The sequence below is a fragment of the Camelus dromedarius genome, chromosome 27, assembly GCF_036321535.1.
Source record: "Camelus dromedarius isolate mCamDro1 chromosome 27, mCamDro1.pat, whole genome shotgun sequence".
Classification (NCBI taxonomy): domain Eukaryota; kingdom Metazoa; phylum Chordata; class Mammalia; order Artiodactyla; family Camelidae; genus Camelus; species Camelus dromedarius.
In genome coordinates this window covers 26,752,867-26,779,976 of record NC_087462.1, presented here as the reverse complement: position 1 = coordinate 26,779,976, position 27,110 = coordinate 26,752,867, and the positions used below count along the sequence as shown (strand labels likewise).

Below are 27,110 nucleotides of genomic sequence, written 5' to 3'. Positions count from 1 at the left end.
TGTCCTTGCACAAGAGACCACACCTGAACATCAGGGGACCCCTCCACTCTATCTGAAAGGACCGGGTGAGTCTGGAGTGGGAGGACGTCTATGATATACCCCTGAGTGAATAAAGCGAGCTGAAGAAAACATATAATATGGCCTTATTTTTCAATAAAGCATATATACACACACATATACATAGATTTCTCAGATTCGTGTATGTATCTATGTATGTATGTATGTATATATATATATATATGAAATATATATGTCATGAAATATATACACCACATTGTCAACAGCTTTTACCCTCAGGAAATAAGGGGAAGGGATATAGGGGCCTATCAGTACCACCACAGTTCTCTTTTCAGTATTTCAGTAAAGTATACTTGGAATTTAAAAGTTTATTTAAGTCTGAAGTAAAATGGACGATGCCTCCACAAGACAGAATGCTATACTGGTCATTAAAAATCATACCAGGGGAGTTAGAATATTGTAGTAAAACATATAAAAATCCGAATGGAAAATGGAGGTCTCCACACAGTAAACAGGCACAGAGTGCTCGCTGGTTTTTATGAGATAGTTGATACACACTGATGAAAATGACAGAAAATAGATGTTAAATTGTTAATTATTATCTCTGAGTAGTGGGACCAGGATAGCCTCTTTTGTCCCTTTTTTCAGACTTATTATATTAAATACACATTATTTTTCATCTGAAAAAAAGCATTTTTAAGATGTGTAGTACCACACATTGAAGAAAATACACAATTACATACAGAAACAAGTAACTAGGAGGCACCACAGCAGCGTCACACAATGTAGAACGGGCGATCCTGATTAACACCACGCAGTTACATAAGGACCCACAAAGTGAGAGCACCTGCTGTAACAGGACACGGTCCCCTTCTATTTGTCGGTTGTGTCTTCAAGGCTGAGGCAGTTCTGAGCACGGACACTGTCAGTGCTGGTGTCTGGATGGATGCCACTGTAGGTGAGGGCACCTGCAAGCCGAGAGGAAGAACAGAAATCATCCTCTGCTTTTTCTGTCCTGTTTCTTTGTTATTTTAAAAGAGAGGCATAAATAAGATAAACTGTGAATCTTCCCTACTGAAATTTCAGTAATGAAACCTTTCTTAAAATCTTCACAGCTTATATTCTGCCTATAACTGTCTTTTCAACAAAGCATCATATTTATTAAATGTTAATTAACTCAGTTAATTAACTCCCTGTTGAAACCATCTATTAAAGAATATGAAAAGCACTACGTAAAAGCACCACGCCTGTAGTGACTACCTTAGATGTCTTGACGGCAGTGCAGTCAGCCCCCACCATCCCGTGGCTCTGAGTTCCTGATGCTGCTAAGAGAGCACGCTGTCGCCTCAGGTGGAGAGAAACGGTGAAAGCATTCTCGGAAAACTACAGCACTGACAAAACATAACTGATAAATCCCAGGCTCCTTGGAGGCTGTCATTTTCTGTTTCTGTCCAGACACAGTCAATGAGCAGAACCACCCCATTCCCGAGCCATGGGACTCAGGTGGGAATGAGTTTTGGAGAAATTTCCAGGTATAGAATGTAACCAACTATATGTAGAACTCTGACAAAATAAAAGATGCAATACTCTGATTTTGAAAACACTCAAAATATTCTCCTAAGCCTTAGTAGCTGGAAAGGCTGGGCTTCTCCTCAGCCACTTATTTATTTCACAGCCAGTGAGCATCTCCCACAAACCCTGTTTCCCTGTGTCTGCTGGGAGCCTCAGGCACACACTTGCTGTCGATCTTATAAGTCACAGGGCAGAGGCGTGTGTCTCACGCCTGCAACCCTCACACAGGCTCGCCTCCTAGCCTCACTGTCTGAATTTGGCCCCATTTTCTCACCTGTTTATTTGGTATCTGTTCTTCTGTAAGCTGCCTGAAATGCTTTTTGGAACAAGTCAGAAGAATGAGTGGGTAGAGAAATGGACAGATGGACAGGTGAGAGATGGGCAGACAGACAGAGAGACTCCAAGAAAAGGGGAACAAAGAAAATTTCCTATGCAAAGCCCTCTTCCAGTCAGGGAAGAAAACCACCACGGAGAAGTGTGAAGGGGCAGGTGGCTTAGGGCTGTTTCCTGGATTCCATGAAAAGTCACACCAAGAGATGAGCGGGTAGAACTATAAATAATAAAAGAAAAATCACGCATGCTTGAAAAATATATCTACAATATGTACTTTCTAAAGAATAGACTCAAATCAGAAGAGCCCAATAACACAATCATTGGGTATTTACAGAAGTGAGAATCCCACCTCCAATCCACAAGGCATTCCTTTGGAGCACTGAGGGTCTACACCGTACGGCCATAAAGCTGTCTCTGCAAATCCATTCTATCCTGCACTTACGAGGAACGAGCAGCTGTGCTCAGGCTGCCACATGCGTCATTTACACCCCACAGCACCTCTAAGGGGGAGGGACGCCTAGCGAGCCCCATCTCTGCAGGACAGAAAACAAGTCCGGGAGAGGCTAAGCCGACCTACCAGTTCTCCATCTCACAGGACTGGTCACTCCAGAGCAGGACTCGAACTCGGACCCACGTTTGTAATCACGGTACTACCGTGCTTTGTGTGCTTTTTGTGTGTATAATACATTTGTTTCCAGCATGAAAGGATATTTAACAAATGTTCGGTTGTCTTGTCTATCTCATTAGCTCACAATCAATCTTTATACTGTTGAATTGTACTCTTCCCCTGGAGAAAGTAACGGAAAGAGCAGGGGTCAGAATGAGGTGGGGCTCCATCCTTTATCTGGTACCTCATCTCATCCAAGTCCCCAATGAGGGAGAAGGAGCAAATGTTCTCTTCATCTTTTAAAGAGAGGGCTCCACTTATGGTGACTTACTCAACTCCAAAACCAAGGCTGGGGGAAGGGCACAGGCAGCAACCAGAGCAGTATCACCTGTAGGAAGGCGAAAAGTGCTCACGGGAGAGCTAAGGGGTGTGCCTCATTTAATTTCAATTGATAAAAGAATACCACAGTCTAAAAATACTAGCATGCAATGGATTTGCTCTTCCTTGACATCTAGCAAGTTTCCACAGCCCCCATGTAACATCATCACGTACCAGTGAAAGGAAGATTCTACAGACAGGGAAAATCTGTACCACAGGCAGGCTGAAAACCAGGCTGGAGGAAAGGAAGAGAAAGGGCATAGTTAAGAAGAGGGGAAAGGCTGGGAAAAAGACATCATCACAAGGACTCTCAAGCATCATCCAACAATCATATAATCATTCATTCAAGAGAGAGTTACTGAGGTCTTATTTTGTGCAAGATCTTACACAGGGCAAAGCAAGAGCACAGTGTCCATGGTGGCAGCAATTGGCGGGGATCAAATACACTTCTGATCCCGGTACCTAGCACACTTGTCCTCAGTATAAAGGAAAAGAAAAAAAAAGTAAAATAATACTCGGTAAACTCAACGCATTGTTGAAAAAAAATTAAAGAAGACCTAAATACCTGGACAGACACACCACGCACATTCATGGATCAGAAGACAGCGCTCTTGGGATGGCAGTGCTCCCCAGAGCGATCCGTGCATTCAACGTGGTCTCGATCACAATCCCAGCGGGCTCCTCTGCAGAAACTGACTAGCTGCTGCTACAATTCATATGGGAATTTGAGGGTCTCAGTAACCAAAACGTACTTGAAAAAGAAGAACAACGTGAGAGGACTTGTAATTCTCAATTTCAAACCTTACAACTGTATCTCCACGTGAGTTTAGACGCCATTTTTAAGTTATTATTGTGTTTATCCTTATTTTCCAAATTCTGTACAATGAAAATAACTGTTACAATAAGAAAACTAAAAAGTAATGTATCTTTATAACATGCACACCGATTCATTCATTGGGAAAAAAATATTTTAACTTTAAAGAGTTAAACAAATATCTAGTGAAAAAGGACTACTTAAAAACAAGAGTGCATTTACATTTTTCATAAATTGAACACTGAAAAGCACAAACACATCAAGTTTCTAGGGAGACCAATGCAACATATTAATAGTTATTTCCAAAATTCTAATTTAATGATGAAAACTCAAGAAAGAGAAAATCGTGATTGACAGCCAACTGCAAACACATGGAGAGCAAAGGCCTAGAAATCACAGTTCCTTTAAATCTGCTACTAACTCAATAGGAGAGGAAATTCCTCACTGAGGGGACAGTGGATTCCCATGCATAAGACAGTATACACAGTACAAACTGCACTAGAATCGGGGGTGATTTTCTTAGAAGAATTCTAAAGTTACAACATTGCTGAAAAACTATAAATACACTGACAGACAGATTAAAAGACACAGTCATATATATTATATAGAAACATATGAAGTCTGCTCCCATGTTGCATAGATATACAAACATATTTGTTCATTTATGGGCACTGATTACTTTTTCCCAGGTAGAGTATTTCAACTAAAACAAATAATCAATAATGCACTCCTCCGGTCAAATCTAGTTGATAAGTTACTCTGTTATGTAACCATAATGTGTCTAAGATAGATCTAAAATTAGTGAAAAAGAGCTTTGTATGGCTTCTTGAACTCTTCTCAAAATTCCAATCTTAATTTTAAAATAGATCTGAGCAGTATTTCTATATGATCTTTTCCCTCGTGAAATAAACAACACAGTCTGTTGTCAAAATTCTGTCCTTACAATGATTCACGAGCACCGTATCCTCAAAAAACTGCTGGACAGCAAGGCACTATCCAGACACTGTGACCAAACAAGTGAAACACAAGGAAGACAGTGACCCTATTCTGGAGGGCTTATAATCTGTGCCAACACCGGGGATTTTATTTGATTGGTTTGATTGGGTTGCAAAATGAAATCAATCAAGTACTTTCTTCTTTGAGCATTCTCTAAGTCATGACTCTGCTGTTAGTGTCATGAGCAGGAAAGACTTAAGCATGACTTGATTAGGTCAACTAGCAACAATCATCACAGGGGAGTGAGTAATAAAGAAGTAAACTGATAGCAATGCTTCTGCCTACATGAGACCTAAAATAAACCTACACTGATCTCTGCAACAAAATGAGGAGATGAGGTCCCCAGTGAGAAAACAAACTAACAAGAAATCATAAAAGGAAAGACTTTTTTATTAATGATTCCAGGAAGGAGTGGAGCATGCTGGTGAAGAGCACAGATGCTTGGGACAAACATGAGGGTCTGAACTCCCACAGTACTGGGTAGCTGTGACACTGATATGTCAGTGAAATTTTCTGCATCTCAGTCTCCTATCCATAGACTGAGGACAACAACAGCACCTGTCTCCTAGAACGGTCCTAAGAATTAAGTTATTTTATATATTAAAGTTTAAATAAAATACCTCAGATTTTAAATATTACCCCAAAAGCACAAGGAACAAAGAAAACAGTGATAAATTGGAATTCATCAAAATGTAAAACTTTGCTTCAAAGGACACCATCCAGATAGTGAAAAAACAACAGACAGGAGAAAAGTTATTCAAATCATTTATCTGATTAGGAATTTGTATCTTCAAATAAAAAAAAAAATCTCCTACAACTCAACAGTAAAATGGTAACTCAATTAAAAGTGAATAAAGGATCTGAAAATGTATTTTTCAAAGAAAATATACAAATGGCCAATAAGCACAATCAAACGATGTTCAATATCACTAGCTCTAAAGGAAATCAAATCAAAACCACTAGGAGAAACCGCTTCACACTCACTACAATAGGTTATAATAAAAAAAAGAGTAACAAGCACTAATGAGGACACAGAGGAAGCGGAGCTCGCAGCAGTTGCTGGTGAGGATGTAACACAGCGTGGCCACTTTGGAAAACAGCCTGGCAGGTCCTCAGAGAGTTGAACATTTGGTTTATGAATGACGCAGCATTTCTGCTCTCTGGTCACACACGTAAGAGAACTGAAAACAAATGTCCACATAAAAACTCCTACAGGAATATTCACGGCGCCATTACTCATCACAGCCAAAAAGCAGAAACAACACAAGTGTCTATCACCTGATGAATGGGTAAACAGAGGGGCCCAGCCATACAGTAGAATATAATTAAGCAATAGCAAAGCATAGAGTACTGACACAGGCCACAACGTGGACAAAGATTGAAAACGTTACTCAGTGTGAAAGAAGTCAGTCACAATAGACGGTTCCATTTACATGAAATGACTCATTTTACATGAAATGTCCAGCACAGGCAAATCCACAGAGAGAGAACAGTGGCTGACTGGGGCTGGGGGAGGATGGGGAAGATGGGAATGACTGCTTGTGCATAAGGGGCTACCTGTTGGGGGATGAAAATGTTCTAAGATTGACTGCGATGCACAATTCTGGGCATAGAGTAAAAACCGCTGTACATTTTAATGGGTGAATTGTATTAAAACTGTTAAGGACAAAAGCACGTAGGGCCAGTACCTTCAAATAGTAAATTCAAATTGCTAACTTTTATTACAGGAAGAAGAAACTGCCCTCAGCATGAAAGCAGCAGATCAGCAAATATGGGTTAATTGAAACTGGACAAGAGCATTTCACTTGAAACAGTTGCTGAGTGTACACGAAATATTCAGAAATAGGAAAATCAGCTTGACATCACGAAGAAGCATTCTGCTTCAAATGCAGATCAAATATTTAGCAAGCCCAGCTGCTAGAAATGACCAGAGAAGAAACCTGGTTCTTAAAACAAGCACCAGAGCCAACAAGGAAATGGTGGTGAGGAAAGCAGGCAGCCGAAAATCTGGAACAGTTAGCTACAAATAATTTCTCCACTGAAAATTCAAAAATAAAATGAAAGTGACGCAATGCTGTGCTGGCCTGATGTGAATGGGCTTCCTCCGGTGCTCGACAGTTCTGTAACCCCGAATGAGAGACTCAGGAGAATCAGCATGGCTCCTGGCAGTCCCCAAGTGACTGCCCAGCAGCACGCCGACCACCATCACATCTGCCAGGGTTGAATTGCTGAGAAGAGACCAACTTCTAAAAGGCACAGGAAATTTTGACAAGGGAAGAAAAGGCTGCGGTAAGTCCCGGGACAGAGGCCCTATGAGCAGAGGCCAGAAGGCTGCAGGTGAACTGGGGTGGCCCTGGGGCAGGAAGGGACCAAGGAGGAGCAGATCTCAATTCTCTACTCTCTCTCCCTCGGGTAGGAGAGATAAAGCCTGCATCCTTCTCACCTGGAACTGTGGGTTCTGGCTGGAATAAGTCTTACCTACAGGGAATGATTACTCAATACTCTGTGGAAAAAGTCAAGAAAGTGAGAGGGAGTAGGGAGCCAACTCCACAAGCCTCTCCAATGCTCCCATATTTATTGTGTATAATCAAAGGAAAAAGTCATTAACAGTTGTGTGATAGTAAGCAGGAACTTGGGGAAAGAAGGGATGAGACAGAGATTGCAGAATCCACCATGAGTACAAAGACTTAGTGTATCTTTAGGGAAGTCATGGGGTGAGGGGAACAAGATACATTCTTTAGATATGTGAATTACAAAGCAGACCACCAGACCAGCCAGGTCCTTGTTTTGGGGATAATAGACTATCTAACTGCACACAAGCCTAGCGTTTATAGCTGAGGGCCTGGGTCATTGCTTTGCAATGAGCAGAGTGCAATCTAAAACCTCAACTATGCAAGCAAAGCATTGTCTTTGATTTTCAAGGCAAGGAGACAGGAGTGAGGATACACAGGCCCCTGCTTGCAAAGCAGTTACTAAGCATATTTTTTTCTTCTTAAAGTTGACAGGCAGCTGGGGTCTGTTAAAATTTGTTAACCCAATCATGGGCTCCCACATGAAACCATTATTGAGGACACCCTAGGGTGACAAATCCTGGCTTTGGGCATTTTCCTGCCAGCTTCAGCCACTCTAGCAGGGTCTAGGCACATCCCTGAATAACGATCCCACAGTACCACCCACACTCTTAACTCCTGGTGCTTGAAACTTAATTTTAGCTCTACACAACTTAACGTAGAAAAGTTTCAGAAATAAAAGATATTATATTCATTTTATATCTCATAATAGGACTGATTTTTCTGATTTCTCTAAGCTGCTTCTTCTTGGTAAACACCTAATTCTGCAGGTGAATTCCGTACTTTCCTTTGGGCATAACTAGCCAGTTTGGTCTCGCTAACTTCTATTGGTCAAATACCGATACACTTAATTGATTTCATTGTTCATCAATTTCAGCTGGGAGTAGAGGGAGTGTCACTTTGATCCTCAGCCCACCCTCAACTCTTTATCATCAGCAACTCAGGCCTCCGGAAAATAAAAAAAAAGCATTTGTTTCCCTTCTGCAATTTCAACAAACCCAACAGGATACATCAGCCTGGAGAAAGAATTCTACACATATGTTAAAACAAAAATCTATAAACCTGAAGAAACTCCATCTCCGAATCATGTTACACAATGACATGAAAGTAAGTGTGTCAGGCACAAAGCATGGGTGAGCCTGACCACCTGATTTCTATTCTTCAAAGGAAGGAAGGTTTTCCCATTTTTAATTATCACTCTGTCATTTTTTCTGATTAAGCCAAAAAATAGTTTATGAAATAATTAAGCACTGCAATAACAGATTATTGTTGTATCAATTACAGAAGACATTCAGAGGGGTTAGGAAAACCCACCTCTGTAAAAAAAATGCAATATTTCTTCCCCTGTGAAGAACACGTATACAAAATGCAACAGAGAATTCAAACTCTTGTGGAGAGGAGCAAAACCCACAGAAACAAAGCAAAGTCATTAGTATGAGTCAATTCAAAATTCACTGGACAATCATGTTCAATGCATTCAATGAAATTTAAAGGCACACTGCAAACCATTCACTTAATGATCTGCAGGCTAGAGGAAGAATTTCTCTCTTTAACAGACAACAGTAATAAATAGGGTGAACCACCAAACAAGGACCAAAGAACAATCAGGTTTTTAACAGTTCTGATAAATCAGCATGTTCTAAAGATCAAAATCCAAAAATTTTAAACATTCATTCACACCACAATGAAACAAGCACTTAAAAAAAAAAAAACCCAAAGAAACTGAGCACATAGATCATGTACCTGGATCAATGAGAACTTCATGTACCGCTGGAAGAAAGAACAAGCTATAGCCTTTTACTTGAAAAATAAAACTACTTTTAAAGATAAATGCTAAAACACATTTCATCATTCATGTTGCCTTGAAAAATCTGAGGCACTTGTATCTCATTAGAAAAGCAATTCTGAATAATAGTATGTTATGATTCAGTGCCAGTTTGCTTTAGAATAAAAAAGAAAACAAAAGCTACTATTTCTCACATCCTGCAGTGTGTGAAGTGCCTCCCTGCCTCTTTCTCCTCCCGTTTTCTAAGCTCATGCTCCCCAACCCTTCTGAAACAAGTATGAGAACCTCTTATTCCCACCAATATGCCAAATGACAAAAGAATATCAATTTATTTGTGTAAATATATGCCTACAGCTTAAACTAGAGGAGAAATATATCAGAAGTCTATATGGAACTTCTTTCTACCTTCCTGAACTCACACACACAATCGTTCACACACACAGACATATTCCCCCTGGATTACTGGGCACTTCACAAGCTTAGGACTTCCAACTTCTAGAAGATAACTTTGTAGTTAGTTTAAAATACAAAACTGTCAGCTTTTGAAAGCCTTGTTCATCTGCTAAACCATCAAAATATCAAAGAGACCCAATTAGCCTTCTCTGTAGTACGTAATTCCCCATGATGGCAAAACAGACCCTAAGAAGCACTGGATCCAAGTCTCGTGTTTATCACTAGCTATGATAGTTTTTAAGCACATTAGCATATTCAGAAAGGTATGTCCCAACAGCATTTATTCTTATTGAAATACAATACGTGTTCAATTGCCTATATAGAGACTAAGTCCCATGATGGTGTTTAAGAGCTATTTTGTGTATTGCAATATGTAGTTTTAAGTGCAGACAAGGAGGGTGGGTATTACTCAGTTGTAGACCACCTGCTTAGCATGCACAATGTCCTGGCTTCAGTCCCCAGTACCTCCAAAAAAATAAATAGAAATAAGTGCATATTTAAAAATAAGAGTAAAGTTATAAAAAAAAATGCAGACTAAAAACCACTGCCATCTAGGAGCCACAATTACAATAAAAAACAAGAGTTTCTATCAAATATTGACTATATGCCAATCACAGAGACAACCACAAATCACACCTGACAACCATCACGTGTGATTCTCAGCAACCCTACTAAGTAGACACGGAAGAGAAACCCGACACTGTGGATGAGGAGACGAAGCTCGGAGGAGCCAGGGACGCTGACCGTCCTGCTCCCCGTGACAACACGTCAGCCCAGGGCAAGCACTGACAGAGCTGTACTGAGGGGACACCCAGCTGCATGGAATCTTGGGGAACTGGGGAGTCCTAGAAAACTCAAAAAATTGTTCAGTGAAAAACCAGCTCAAATATATTACACACTGCCACATCCTTTAAACAAGGAACACAACTGAGACCTTTTTGATGCCTCCGTGTCCTTTCTGCAATCATCAGTTTCTTGCCCTCTCAGCACGACCAGTGATGATTTGGACCCCTTATGAAGTGCACTCAGATGGCAGAGCTTTTAAAGCTGTTTTATGAAGTTTGTAAGACTCTGTCTATGCCTCACACAGGCGGTCACCCATCACTTCTCACCAGTGTGGATGTACCACCTGAAACCACTCCTTTCTGCTTTTTAAAATCCCTTCATCTAATCCAGACATTTCAACAGCAAAGAAGCAGCTCAACCATAGACAGTGGACAGCTCTTCACCAAATTACTCGAACAGCCCATTGGACTACCTGGAAGCCCTTTTCTTCTATTAAAACCACTTCCAGGTACTTCATCATTTTCTGATTGGTGGACTTGGCCACTGACTAGCCTACTCAGAGAGCTCCCAGCCTCACATGCGGGGGTGGGCGAGGACCCTGCTGTTGGGGGAAATCAGTGAGGAAGGCGTACATCCTCCAGTCAGGTCTGCACGGGTAGAAGTGCCACAACGTGCTCAGACATTATACCGTCAGCACACCTGGGCTCCCATGGACTGGTTTCACATTAACCAAACTCATGACACACTGATGCAAGAAAACCAGAAATTTAACTTCTTAATGTAACAGAAGGCGTGAAACTATGAACCAGACTGCAATATCAGAGTTCAACCATTAGTACATCTTCTCCTCAATGGCCCAATCACGGGCAGGCAGTCACATGGCAAGCTTGGATAGAAGCAGAGCAGGAAGGGTTTCTAGATAAATTCAATGGACTAAATTTCTGTTATACCAACAGATCTACTGCCTGGAAAACAACGCTAATCATGGTGCACTTTTCATGGACAGTGGCCGAGACACGACTGTGAGCACCTGTGTGACTCTCCTTTCTCTGTCCTTTCTGGGCTAACTGATGCACAGACGTTTAGAAATCCAAGGATGCAGATACATATAAACACCCAAAGCCCATTCTAGAAGCCTCAAAACCAGACAGCCAGGGTTAAAATACTAGCTCTGCCACTAACTAATTTTGTGACCTTGGCCAACTTATCCTCTGTTTGCCTCAAATTCCACACTGTAAAACTGGGATAACAATCAAACCTTTCTTACTCGCTTGTTGAGAAGATTGAAGGATTCATTTCTGTAAAATGCTCAGAAATGAATGTAGCACATTTTTGGTGCTCAACAAATGTCAACTTAATATTACAGTGGTTTACAAGTCTCCTTTCTAATCATCTTCTCTGTTTCCTGGCTAGACTAAGTCCCAAAGGAAATCCTTATTTCTCCTTTTATAAACTCTTAGGGTCCACCCTTCTGTTCCAACCCACCATGTCTTTAAACTGAGGGAGGGGATGCTTCCTCCCCACTCCTCTGGGCCATGGAGAGTGCTTCCCCCTTCACACCCCTGACCCCTGGCTCACAGCTAGCCCTCCTCACACTAACAGAGTGAGTTGTGATTCCGGGGAGACAAGCAGGGCATGTGAAACCCTTCCTTTCCCTCCAGTGTTGGCCACCCTTGGGAAGCACCTGGGATGCTCAGCTCCATGGCAGAACAGCCCTGTGCATTATGGGGCTGATCCTCTCAAGGGAAGGCTCGCTGTGGTCCAGAGCTACCTGGGACAGGGTAAGTCTCTACTTCTGGGACACAGTATCATGACACTCATTTACCCACAGCCCTGAAGTTCATGGAGAACGTGGCTTCATCAGTAACAAAGAAGACATTTATCGCCTGCCTAGTCTTTTGTGTCATCTCTCAGTTGGCTGCTGGAGACAACATGTGTATAAGTATTGGGTCCCCTTAGGCCCCAACATATATGATGTAACAAAAAATTCTGTGGCTTAACGTTGGTTCAGGGCGACTGTGTAACAGTTCTGACTCTGCTGATGCTAAACTATGGGTATAGAAATTATAGAACCTCCTCAAATATCTTTCATCATAAAACCAACTTTTCTTATTTACCTGTTTCTTAGTAATTGTCAAAGACCATCAAATGATGGCTTCACATAAAACAGCAGCTAAAGTTTATGAGCCCTCTTGACATACCCACTGTGGTAAACACTTTACATAATTTCTAATTATCACAATTCTACAAAGCAGATACGAGCGTCCCCATCTCACAGATGAGGGAAAAACTCAGAACGAACTGACTCAGGCTCACGTGGCTCAGTGGCAGCGCGTGCACACAAACCCAAGTCAAAAAACTACACCCCTTCCTATATGTACCAAATCTCCTACCACCAATTAACACACAGCGGCGGGTCAATACTCAGGGAACTCAACACACTTTTTAGCTTTAAGTTGCTCCAGAGGCCGCTTCTAGCTCTTTTATAAAATCCCGGCTCACTGGTTTCTAACACTGGAAGAAAACTCCGATTTTGCCATTGTTTGCACAGCAAGTCTGAAATGTTCACAGGGAGATGACAGAATAAAACTAAGATATAAGCAGAGTAATTTTTCCAGGTAGACAGGCACAATGGACATTGTGCTATTCTGAAGCATTAAGCAAAGTAATCAAAATAAAATAACGTTGTTTAAGCCTTCTTTTACAAACAGGAAAATTAAGAGTGTAAGAAGGTGCAACAGTGCCACCTACGGCTAAAAAGACCTTCCAGGTTGCCGGGAAAGATGGAACACAAAAATTGCCTGTAGGATGAGAAACGAGAATCAGACAACTAAAAGCTTATGTAGCACATACTGCACTTTGCTTCGGGGGAAGGGTGGGGTATTCAGTATTTAATCTGATATTGCTAATACTCCTGAATATAAACAAAAGACATAGGCTCATGGAAACTCATCTTAGAAGAGGAAAGAATCAAGTCCAGCCACTTCATTTTACAGGAGGGGAGACTGAGACTTTGGATTTGTCCTCCTGTCAATCAGCAGCAAAGCTCTCCTAGGCCTCATGTCTTGCACTGTAGCAAAAACCAACAGATCCATACTAGGCCTATATTCATAAAAGTCACGTCTGTATTTTTCCAACAGTAGGTAATCTAAGTATCTTGCAAAATACTTCTCAAAGAGCCAGGAAATCACACAAGTTTGTGGAAATACAAAAACATTTATTTACATATTAAAACAGCATGAGCTTTATTCTATTAAAAAAGTGACATGTGAAATCAAAATTTCGATATTTTAAAACCTGTTAAGAGTGCAGAAAAAAGAATCAAAATTTTATTTAATCACAAAACAGAGAAGCTTATTCCCTGAAAATGATCAATGTGGATTTTTCTAAACTTAATGGTTCTGGTCAGAATCCCAGGAATTTAAATGTCTGAGTGGATGATTACACGGCAACATGAATTCTGGGTTGTAACAATACACATTCTGTGTAAATAATTTTCAAGGTCCTCTGCTTAAGGCAATTTAACTAGTCCCTGTCTCACTAGAATGATACAGATTTCATTAAAACTTCATACTGCCCTAGAAGTAAAGAAAACTGAATCCTTGTTACTTTAATCCATATTCATAAATATCATATATATACATAATGAATATGCATCAGAAATAAGCTACCCTTTTTAGTATTCAGAGTTAATACTTCTAAAGTATCAGTCATTGTGACAGTACATTTTTATTAAGCACCTCTATGGTGCTTTGTATACAAAGCGTCTAACTCTCACAGTCAGACAAGGTAAACGATATTACTCAAATTTCACAAATGACAAAATGTGCTTAAGCCATGAAAACAACTAACATATTCATCATCAGGAAAGGAAAGAGTAAGGATTTTATTTACAATACTCACTGACAATCTTTTCTTCCATACTAAGACTACATAAAACCAATTCAGTCTTTGTAAATTTTTCAGTCAATAAGCGCCCCTAGAGAAAAACAAGTAACATCATTAGCAACGGTTGGACGTTCAAAGCCCAATTCTCTTTTGCACTATAATTACTTTTAATGATTTGTTTTTAGTGCTTACAGAGCACTAAAACAAAAAAATATTAATTTTAAGTCATTACCTGAGAATAAATCATTTGTGAAAATGTACAATTTTATTTTATGCCACTCTGTCTCACATTCTCACTGGTGTCTCTCCTTTGAAGGCCTCATCAGGCTGAGATCGCTAAAATCGGTCATTTATGGACTCACAGGAGTTCGGGAAACCACTCAACGGGATACTGATTAGAGGAGCAATTGAGAATGCATCCTGTGCAGCCTGGATTCCAGCACCGAGCTAGCCACCGCCAGCTGCGTGTGATTTGGGACAAGCTGGCCCATCTCTCAATCCCTCAGCTGCAAAAAAGGAGACACTGATACCTACGCTCAAACACCTGCTATGAAGTAAAACATGAGGAAAGCATTTTGACTTTAGGTATGTGTCCACTCACAGCAAGTTGGTCATTATGATGATGAGGATGGCTGTTAATAAATTAAGCTAGACCAAAAAGTAGAAATCACCATAAAGGAAAAACACTTTAAGTCAAACAGCATTTCCTTTTGGAGTGGATTGCAGAATATTCTATTGATTTTTTTAATAAACCAAATTTTGTCCATTAATTATAGATTTACAAGTTCATGGACAAGTCTCCAGAAAAAGTATTAGAGGCCTCTAACCTCTGATTACTAAGAAAGTAAAGTTTAAAAAAAATCAGGGGGGATATTTTACCTCATTTGGGAGAGTATGTGCTTAGCATGCATGAGGCCCTCAGTTCAGTCCCCAATAACTAAATTTAAAAACTTTTTTTAAGAAATGGAGAATTAAAGCAAAAATTTGGAGGAATACAGAATTTTTTTAGAGACTCAACTCAGATTTAAGATGGGGAAAAAAACTTCCATTTCTCAGAGGAAATCTTGAGAACTATGTAAACTGGATCTGAGATGTCTAGTCTTTTAACATTATTCATGAATTCATATTACCAAGTCTTAAAACTACCTGATAACCCACAGTGGTGATACTGATTGTAACAGCTGCCAACGCGGATCGAGCTCCGGCTAGGACTGCTGTGTACTGACATCTCTGCCCCTGAGGCCTCACCAGGCTGAGAGCACTAAATTTTGTCATTCATGAGCATCTCGTTTAAGTCCTCCATTTGTGCTTCTCACTCCCCCCTCACCATCTGAGGGAAGCACTGTTATCATCTTCTCCACCCGCAGATAAGGCCACTGAGGCACTGAGACTAAACCCGTTCCAGGTCACATTGTTATTAAAGGATGTCTGTATTTCTGCTGTTTTTCTTTTGACAAAGGAATCTGAGATATCAATTCAAGAGAGACTGTTAAATAATCAAGTCTGTCTGGCCTTCACAAAGAGCAGATACTATAAATTCCTGATATAGGATGAGGCTGCTGCCACAAACTGACTCAGCTTGAAATTAACATCCAAAATGAAGCAGCGGATACACGTACGTATTCATGACTGTCAACTCCGCTCACGGGTCTGGGCCCTTCACTGCCTGAACTGGGGTGAAATCCCTACCCGTGTCATGGAGGTATGCACGGCTCTTCCAGGTCTCACCTAGGCTTCAAGGGCTTTTTCCCCCACAGACTGTCCTCAACGATTAAAAAGCTCTCAAGATTTTTACATCATGCAAAACTGAAAGACATTTCTGCAGATGGAGCACTTTCTCAGGCTTAAACCTTTTTTGCCTAAACTCACCAAGTGGGAAAAAGAAACATGACTCTACAAAGTCTCTGACCCTCACCACTCACAGGAGTAGAATGGCCTCAGCACAAGATGACTCTTCATATTGCAGGATGAGAACAAAATAAAGCCACCCCAACATCAGGCACTCCCAGAGACAGCGCTCAGCAGTCTTCTGCACTCACAGTTGTGCAGCCCTCACCACCATCTATTTCCAGAACACTTCATCACCCCAGAAGAAACCCCCTGTCACTAACAGTCACTCCTTAACAGCCCTCCACCCAGCCCCTTGCAACCATCACCTGCTCTCTGCCTCTGCATGTGCCTATTCTGGGCATTTGAGATCACTGAAATCAACAATATGTGGCCGTTTGTGTATGGTTCCTTTCACTTAACGTGCTGTTATCAAGGCTTGTCCATGTTGAAGTGGCATAAGCATCTCTCTCTCTCTCTTTTTTTTTTTTTGAAAACGTTAAAGTTTTTTAGAAGGTGGTAAGTACTATCAAAAAGAGTATAGTGGAATATAAGGGACTAGGTTTCGAAGGGAAAAGGGCGGGTTGAGCAGTCAGGGTGGACTTCCCAAAGCAGGAGGACTTTTTCATCTTCCCTTTTATTTTTTTTCTTTTTTATTCACTCTTACGTCTGAATAATGTTCCACTACATGGAGATACTACATTCTGTTCATCAATTCAGCAGCTATGTATGGACGAGGTCCAGAAGAATGAGTTTAAGAGGTGACTACCAGGGATGGCATTTAAACAAAGGGCAAGATGTGCTTTAAACGAAAAGCCAACCAACAGAGGCACAAGGAAATTCACTGCGTTTCTGAGCAAAGTGCTTGCTTGCTTCGGCAGGATTACCATGCAGGGCTGGGGCGGATATTGGAAGGGATCACGGTGAGGGAGTCACCTGAGAAGACTCCCCACTGCAAGCAGCTCAGACAATTCTCCTCCCTCATCCTGTATTTTTAAAGCCATGTTTCTATGTTTCTCTTATTTCAAGTAATAGCACTTTAACTACACATCTGATCATCTGCATCAGACCACCTTACCTCCAAGCCACAGAAAATCATTCACTGACCGGAGCAGCTTCAGGACATAACGGTGATGGATCAGGGAGTCCTGCAGCATCCCAGCCTGCAGGCACAAACCCCACATGTGCCCTGTTGATGTCCAGAAATTAAAATGCATGGAAATATCTCACTGCTGGTTCATGACATCTACCCCCAAATTACCCCCAAAATCATGCTGGCAAAGCACTATTCAACCCTCTCAATACAAAAAAAAAAAAAAAAAAAAAAAAAGCTAAGAAGGCAAATTTAGGCTCTTCCATTGAAAACCAGCAACCGTCACTGCCAGTATCTCCGCTGGAATGCTCCTGACTTCAAAAACCACTGGGCAGTTACTTTTCAAACGTGTAACGCATATATGTATTCCACGTAGATGACATTACAGAAGGATTTTTCTTTTCAAAAGTTCCAGTTGCAACATTAGCACAAGAAAGTTTATGTTTCAGCTCTAAAAAAATTCAATTATCTTCCACTTTCTTAATGTTGATCCTATTATTATTTTATAAAGGGAGCTATGCTGCATATTATAAACCAACTGTTTGGCTTCTGCAAACAAGACCTTTATGACCTCACTATTTCAGAGCAAACTTTAATGATGCTTTGAGAGTTGGGGCCTGGGGCGCTCACTAACAGCTCTTTAAATACAGACAAGGATGTGCTATTAAGTAATGCAAAGGCTCTAACTCCACATTAACTCAGAAACCAAAGAAACTACACCAAAACGTTACTTTATCATTTTTAAATATTCCGATTCTTTTGAATATTAAATTTCTTAAAAGATATAATTTCTTTTTGAGAAAAACAACAGCTGTATTAAATTTCCTTTCACCAAGAAAGCAATCTTTATCAAGAATAAAAACCCCTATAAAAATCCAAAAGACGGGACGTTTCTAGCTAAGTGAACATGCAGATCTGAAAACAAACATATGTCCTATCAGATCTCACTCGAACGAGCGCAACAAAGTACTAGCGCAACTACCCTAGAACTTACCTCTTCTGTTCCAAATGTTGGCTGAGCTAAGATCATCAGCCAAGGCAGGGAAGGAGAGAAGAGGAAAGTCCACCTGGAGGCCTCCATCTGTTTTCTTCCAGCCACAAGGTGCCTCAAGGGCGGCCCCACTAACAAGCCCTCCCCATAAGGAAATCCGTCATCCACATCCCCCTGCCATCCCCAGGCAGCCCCGACGCCCCACTCCCACTGGTCACCTCCCAGCCTGTGAATGGTCTTCTAATGACCCCGCCAGTTGGTGGCAACCTCCCCTTCTTTCGCGCTACACACACACACACACACACAAACAGAGCCAAGGCAGCCTTCCCAAAGCACAAATTTGATCACATCAACCCCCCACTTCAAACCATTCAGAAGCTCCCTGGTAGAGTTCTAGCCCCACCCCTGACCCTGACCCTGACCGTGCTTGCCCACCCTCACCTCAGTACCCAGGTCCCCAGTGACCTCAGGGGCCCCCTGACTTGCTCTTACTTCCCACTTGCCTCCAGGCTCATTTTGACTGTTTCTCAAGGAAGCCTTCCCTCCCTCCAACCTCTGCAATTTGTTCCTCTGTTCCTAGAACTTTCTAGGTTAAGTCAACTTCTGACACTGCTAAGCTCCCAAGAAGCAATTACATTTTGCTTACTAATGTGGGCCCACCCTCTCTCCACTAGAAACTCAGAAGTGCACGTGTTATGAATAAATGAATGACGGGGTGGGTCTCAAAGGGAGAGACATACCTGCTCTCGCCCATCCCGGCCTTTCTTTCTGAAGAATATCAGAAGCAAAACCAGAAGTACCTTTCCTGAGGGTCACTTCCTGCTGACACCCTTCACTGCCTCCTGTGTCAGTTCTAGTAAAACCCAAGCTCCTCCTAAACCCTCCTCCCAGGCCCTCTCCAGTGTCCTCCCCAGCAGGGACACCATCCACCCTGGACCACAGAGGTCAGTCTCCATGAGTCCCCACCCCACAAACCTCCAGGCCTCTGCCCGGGCTGCACCTGCCACCTGAGCCACCTTCTTGACTCCTTCTCCTGGTTGACTCTTACTCTGTCCTCAGAACTGAATGTAGAGCCCATTTCTTCCAGGAAGTCCTCTCTGATAATGTCCTTTAGGTCTTGGCTGGGCTCACTCTACAGCAGCACTGCATGGTGACCAAGTGGTGTTTATCCACCCACTCCTCTGAGACCATGACATCTTGGAGGCCACGTGGGATAAAGGAGTGAGACCATAAGAGGGGTGGGAAGAGCAAAAAGCAAAATCAGAGCCCAAATCCCAAATTTAAGGATTCTTTCTCAGAAAAACAGAATAAAAACTTTCATACATGTGTCATTTGGCTACGATTTTTGTGGCTCATGGAAAGCAAGAGCTTGGTGTTCTAGTCCAAAAACCAAGTTACATACAAAGAAATGTATATATTCATATATAAAGCAAGCCAGAACTGCTCGACAATGGTTTGCAGTTAAATTCCAAAGGAAATTTGATAAAGGCAATCTCTCTCTCTCTCCTTTTTTTTTTTTTTTTTTTTTTTTTGGAATCATATAGTTTCAGAAGCGTTTGTATAACTAAGTGATGGCTACAGCCCATGATTCCGCACTGGAATGTTTGGGGCTGAGGAAGCCCAGATTACATGCACTGTGAAAATGCAATCACACCAACACACTGACAGGCGCCCTAGTGGCTGAGCTGAATTTTCAAAGCAGACAACCTTACAATGGAACACAGTTCTATGTAGAAAGTAAGAAATGCAATGTTCTGTACTCAATTTCATACGTTATATGGGCCATTAACCAATAGTGCATCTTGTCTAATGAAACCCAAAAATAAATTGCCAACGTCGATTTTCTCCATCTGATCGTTTTATGTTAACATTGGTTATCAAACCCTCAATCCATACAGAAACCTCAGGCTTACGCTGCAGCAGAGTTACATCCCGCGGAAGAAAGCCGATCAAGGAAGAACTGGAGAGTTCCCCTTCAGAAGCTGCTAAGTCTGGTTTTGCAACTGTACATCATTTGCAACCACGTCATCGTCAAAGGAGTAAGACCTAACCTCTGTGGGGCGTAAAATACTGCGTTGCTTCCGAACAATCAAAGAACACTGAGCTTTGTGAAACAGTCCTGAGGCACTTAAATCGCACTTTTTCTGAAAGGCTCCAAAACAGACCTACTTGACCATTCCAGGTACAACAGGGAGGTACTGGAATTAGTAGAGAAAACATGCCCTTGAAGTCTGACAAGGCCCTTCTTGAATCCTGCTACAGCATTTACTAGTCACTAAATGGACCAATAACTTAACCCCTCTGAGAAGGCTTGCCAATCCGCAAAAGGGGGCTGCCACCGCCCACCTGGGAGGCATGGGGGTGAATGCAACATGCAAGTAGGGCTGCCGACTGGTACCTGACACGGGGCCTGGCTAGTTTCCCTCCGCTGCCCTTCTCCCCCTTTAAACTTGCACTGTTGCCTCTGGTAAGGATCAAGCCCCCACAAGAGACTGCCCTATTCTTCTGTGTATCCCCGGATACATGACTTACCCTTAGGAGGCCAGAAAAACTGCCTCCTCCCCAGTTACTATCAATATTCTTTAGAGTCTGGGTTTTTTTAACTCTATTTTGCAGGGAGACTATTCCAGAACTGTCCAAGCACCATTCTCCAGGTTGGCTCCCCTCCCAGCACCCATCCCTTTTCATCTCAGATCCTCTGTCTGATTGCCTTCTGTTCATGGGAAAGAGAGTCCGGTAGGGTGGGGACTCCCTAGGCCTCCCTCCCTAACTGACAGGTAAGTGTGACTACCTTCTCCCCACTCCCCACTCCAACTCCAGCTTCTGAGGAGTCTCCCTTCCAGGACCCTGCAGCCTCTGCATCATCCCAAGTTGCACACGTGGCCACGACCCTCCCTTTAGATTTCATCCTGGCTGGCCCTGCCCACCACCCGGCCCTTTAAGGATAAATGGCATTGCTCTGAAAATCCCAAATGCCGCTGACTGACACACCAAAGCTGCATTGTCTGGGCTTTCCTCCAACCGAGGCAAAGCCCTGCCCTCCATCAGCCTCAGTCTGCACCTCTTGAGAAGAGCTAAGCCACATGTAAGGCTGTGAACACCAGCTAAGAAGGACGAATCCCAACATGTATCTCTAGTCCGGCACCTTCAGCTGAGCCCCAGGCTCATAGAACCGAGTGCCTCTTTGAAGTCCTAACTTCGATGACAAATGACATCTTAAAAATGCCTCATGTCCACCATTTACTCTGGAATTCGATTCCTGGCAGGTACCTCCCAGACTCCCCATTTTAGTAACAGCCCCAGCACCCACCTAGGTGTTTGAGGTCACATTCAATTTCCCCTGTTCCCTCCCACCAGCCCTGCCCTGGAATCAGTCCTGTTATTTCTGTCGCTAAGCCCATCTCAAGTCTGGTTCTGCAGGGACCATGGCCATCACCCCACAAGCTCACAGCATGGTGCAGTGAGTCACAGTCCTCCGAAGGGTGCTCCCTGGAGCAGGAGGCATCTCCTGCCGATGGTCACCTCAGAAGGCACTGGATTCTCACACAGGAGGACCAGGAGAAGTGACTCAAGGTTCTCCCGTGGTCTGAGCTTTGAAGGACCCGAGGTCTGGGGGAGCTCCTAATTAGCAGACACACTTGCCAGTGAGCAGATGAGGATGGAGGAACCCAGGCAAGGCTGTTCTCACTCTGACCCCTGGGCTCTCAGGAGCCACGGGAAAGGCCTGTGTCCAGGGCACAGCCCACCCATCACAGATCCCAGCCTACATTTGCCAACCCGGACAGCCTAGACTCCTTCTATTTGTGACACTTACTTCTTTTCTGTTCCCCCCGAGAATGTGATGGACTCTTTCAGAAAGTCTGGCCTGTCTCAAGCGAGACCAAGTCAGTGAAGGATGAAGTGTCCACATTTGGACCAGAGCATGAAAGGAGAAACAAGGCCTCATGGCCAGCATGACGGTGGTAGCCAAACCCTTCCCCCGGGGGAGATGAACCATGGTGGGGGTGAGAATGCAAGGTCCTAGTTCGGCCAAAGCATCTTCCTTCGGGTCTCACTATCGAAAACTAACGACACGGCTGTCAGTCTTGGACGTCAGCTGCAACAGACACAGAGTTAGCTATTTACTGCAAACGTGGGTTAAAAGTAAAGGCTGGTAGAGGGAGGCCTGCAGGGCTGCTGAGGCAAACCACAGACCCGGCTCTGAATGCCCACTGGCTGAAGCAGAGAGGGAGCTACAGTCCCATTTAGCAGTCCGTTTGTCCACCAGATCCAGGTGAGCCAGCCTCTTTGGAGAAGGCCATGTTGTCCTGATACTCAGAAAAACCAGCCTCGTACAAGGAAAAAAAGAGTGGCATGGATTATAGACCCGGTACTGTCCCTTTATGAAGGCAAATTAAAATAAATGGCAGGGGGAAGTTGAATGCAAAAAAAAAAAAGTCACTGCTTCCTCCAACAGCGTCCCCTGCAGCTGCTCACCCCCGAGCCGGCCACTTCCTCCTCACCAGTGACCGCCGGTCAGTAAGCGCCATCACGCACGTCACACAGCGACAGCCAGGAACGGCGTGCTGAGCACTTTTGTGTAAAAGCAGGAATTGAGCAAGGTGCTGCAGACTTTGACTTTCCAAGTTTAAATACTCCATGAAAAGAATCCCTCAGCAGCAGCCTAAATCAATTCGCATCTCACTTCTTCAAAACAAATTTAATAAGGGCCCATTTGTCACCAAATATAAGGAGGACCAAACAGGTTCCTCAAAGCAAGGATTTTAACAGGTATCAAACACCAGTGGGTGATGTGCTAACAAAGCAAATATTCCAAAAAATTAGAAAATAAAAAGTTGACTAGGATAATACATGGATCAAGGCAGCTGTTAAATTTTTGCTTTTTAAAGCTATGGAGACAGCATGGAGGGCAATCTTGCTATTTCCAATGCAGGGTGTGCACAGCCCACCTTTTCAGACGCAACAACATGCTCACAGGGAGGTACAAGAGAAAAAGGAAAAAAGAAAAATGAAAAGAGGAACAAGCGAAAATTAGAAAGAAACAAGAACAAAAGTGACTTTGACAGCATGTACAAGATCTTACGTGAGTGTGATGAGGACAGGGACGTGGGGAAGGTGAGACCCACCCTCACCTCCTGCTCCAGGGAAGGCAGGGGCCTGTGGGGATCGGCGCTGCCGGGGGACATCAACGTGGTCAGAGCCCCAAACCAAAATTCCACCTACATGCGTCTAGATAGCTTTTGAGCTACAAAATGTGGTTGCATTTCAGGCTGGAAAGTTTTACTCACTCCCACCAAGAGCAGCAGGAGAGAATTAGGCTCTGCTCCTGCACCAAAACATTGTTTTATAAATTAATGACTGCAGAACAGTAAAAGGAACAATGGAGTAAAAGTGACTGGAGAAGAACGTGCTTGATCCGAGCTCACTGGCCGCGTTATCTCACTGACGTTCAGATGCTGGCTGGGCGCTTATTGTACCAAAACAGACAGATCCACCAGGATGGAGTTTTAATGCGCTGCTGTATTTTGATGCCGAGAACCATGACTGATACACGAGGTTCTGGGTAAACAATGGTGACAGTGTCAAACACTATGGGCTAAGCACACATCCAGCTACTCCGCCAAATCCCAAGGACAGACTTCAAAAGGCAAAAAAAAGCTGGCATTCTCTGGTGGGTCTACAGACTCAGAGTCAACAGTTGCTGAGCAAACATGTCACCAGTGCCTCCTATGACAAAAGAGGAGGCACTGGACAGGGGGCTGGGGCAGGGCTCCAGGCTTCCACTGCTCACCCACCGGTCTGTGCAGGGGGAGAAGACAGTCCCTGCTTACATTGCATCGATGCACCTACCCGGACTAACGCCTGGGGGCTCAGCAGGAGGTGACAGGTGAGGTGAACGGAGCCAGTCTGGGAGTGGCCCGGTGCTGGCAGCTGTGCCTTCAGCAGTGCCCAGGCTCCTAAAGTTGCCACCTCATCTCCAAGTAGCAGAAGGGGAGTGTGGACATGTAGATCACAGGGCCCTGTGAGGACAAGTACAGATCATGGCCATGACATGCCTTGCCCCTTCCTTAAGCCATAGAGGAATGTCCGGGAAGGAACTGAAAATTCATCCAGAGTTTGACAGGCACCACAGGCAGGTGGGACTCGGGTCCCCTGTGCCTCTCACTCACAGGGCTGGTCTGGACTTTCTTTTTATCAATTCTCTGCAATCTTCTCCTCCAACTGACCAACAACCAGAAAGTAGGATCTGATCTTAGGTAAGTTCAAGAATCGCAAAACACCGCCTCCACAGCGGGCCCGGCAGCACGTGCCAGGTCCTCCGACCGTCACCTATGGGACCACCATGAGCGCTCTCCAGACTCAAGGCCCGAGGCCGTAGGCCGGGGGAACACAGCTTCCCTCACTCTCCCCAGCAAAGGGGGACCAACTCTCGGCAAAGACATCTCAACCTCTCCTGCCGGAGGGACAGCACGATGGACAAACGGGGAAACAGAGCACAAGATGGGGGTTAGGCAGCTCAGAAGATCTCGTCTGCACTTTGGAGGCAATGTGAGGACTTTGACGTAATCACAGGGACAAAGTGAAGATGAACCTTTCCCTGCTCTGTCCCATACTCCGTGACACGCCTTTTCCTGTGTAAATAGTTCATTCGGAAGTCCCTGGCGGTGTTTCTGATTTCCTAACCTGGCATGGTGACTGTCGGGCATGAATAGAGGGCCTGAGCCATGCAGGTGCTGGGCCTAGGAGTCAGGAGACACCTGCTCCACCCTCAGCTCAACCAGAGCCTCGTTCTGCATCTCGGGATTCAGCATCTTATCTATAAGCAAAGGGATGAGACTGTCCCAGGAAAGGCTGCCCAACAGTAATGAAATGAGATCCATTTAAAAAGTTTCCCATTTGCCACATTTAAAAAGTAAACAAAGAAATAAACAAAAAACAAATACTAGAAACTGATTTTAAGAACAGACCTTACTTATTCTACTGTATGTAAAATACTATCATTTTGACATGTAATCAATATAGAAAGTAACAAGGTAGATTACATTCCTTTTACTAGATAAGTCTCAGCGTCTCATGTGCATTTGACCTACAGCACATGTCAGCTCAGACCAGCCTCCTCCCCAGTGCTCCTAGCATCAGTGGCTGTGGCTAGTCTATTGGACAGCAACTCCAGGGGTCCCACCAGGGGTCCTGGCTGAAAAGCGGGAGAAAGTGTCCATAATAACCATAAAAGGATCGCTCTGAAACAAAGGCGGATTCACTTTTAAATGTCTGTAAACCGGCGGGCTGCACCTCCCTCCACCCTTGGCTACAAGACAGCCCTCTTCCTTGCTGATCCCTTCCTGGATGTAGGGAAGCAATCTGGCACACAGCGAGGGTGGCCGGGCTTCCAGGTAGACTTACCTGCTGTCTGTGTCCAGTCCCATGAAGTCCTCCTTCTCAAACAAGGTGCAGAGGAGTGGGAACTTGTCCCCAGACTTGTCGGGTCCCATCCAGCCACTTGTACTTGAGCATGATGAAGAGTGACTCAGTGAAGTCCTCGATCCACTTCTCCACCAGCCTGCAGTCCTCGTAGTTTGAAGGCCACGTTGGTGCGCGGCTGCTCGGCTACCTCCCCATGCAGCACAAAGACAAATAGCTGAGAGACATTAACGAGGTGCCATACAGCTCCTCTGCACGTGGAGCTTCTCGAAGGCCTTGGCCGAGAGGCAGTTGGCAATGGTGACAAGGCCCACTACATTGCTGTGGGTCTGGAAGTCACTCCACCCATTCTCAGGCACATAGTGGTGCCTGTAGTGGATACAGAGTGCCCACTGGGAGCCGCACAGGCTGATTTGGCTCACCAAGGAGATTCGCTTATAGATGCAAAAGAAATTCTCCTCTGAGATGATCCCAACGGCTTGGATCACCACGGGGAGAATCTGGTCGTTCTCAGCGCACTGCACGTAGAGAGGGATGTTCATATTGCAGCCCCTGATGAGAGGGGAGAGGAGATCGAGATACATACTCTGCTGTGGGCCCCTCTGGGTTGTGGTGACCTGGTGTGTACCAGCCAGAAGGCAAGGGAAGCCCAAGCAAAGGCAGGGGTACAGTTTATCCTCAGTGTCTGCACATGGCTACCGTAGGTCGGATCACATTACCCAGCTTTTGGTCCAGGCTTCCTGCCCATGCAGACCAGGGTCATTTCTTGTTTTCTGTTCCAAGCACCTAGCCAGACCCTGATGCAAAGTCAGTGCTCAAAACTGCTGAATAAAGAAATGAACAAAGGAACTGCTTTCCACACCCCTTTAAGCAGAATATAAAGAAAAGAACCACAGTGGGATCAAAACATCTGGATTTCAACTCCAATTTATTTGAACTCCTAAGCTGCAGAATAATGGATAAGATAACTTGCTTTGGGGAGGAGGGTACAGTTCAGTGGTAGAGCACGTGCTTAGCAAGTACGAGGTCCTGTGTTTAATACCCAGTACCTCATTTTAAAAAGTGAAACAAATAAACAAACCTAATTACCCTCCTCAAAAAAATATTTTTAACTCAAAATTCAAAAAAACACCTTGCAATTGACACAACATTGTAAACTTGACTATACTTCAATTAAAAAAAAAAATCCTTGCCTAACAAGAATATATCTGGATTACGGAAGTTTGCAAATGTAAAATGCCTAGGTTACAACCTGCATAAAAAGTGGGGACTGTACAAATTTACTATCCCTACTTTATGAGCTATATTTCCTTTGGGGTGGGTTATAACCTCTCAGAGCTAATTTTCTCAGATTAAAAAACAGAAAATATTACCTGATTCTCAGTACTGCTGAAGAATCTGATAACCCTATTAAAGCACCTGACACACAGAGGTTACTCAATAAATATTTGTTGAATGAATGAATAAACATGCAAGTGAATGCTGCCCCTGCTACAGACCATCACAATGGTACTGCCTGGAAATCCCAAGCCCATGTTCCACCCGACTCTACATTAACCATGTGGGTGAACTGTGC

The 27,110-nt window shown here is 43.6% G+C and overlaps 1 pseudogene; it reads right to left on the bottom strand.

Moving 5' to 3' along the window:
- Positions 1–282: 282 nt before the first annotated feature.
- On the bottom strand, positions 283–26,129 carry LOC135319486 (trafficking protein particle complex subunit 9-like; annotated as a pseudogene).
- Positions 26,130–27,110: the final 981 nt, after the last annotated feature.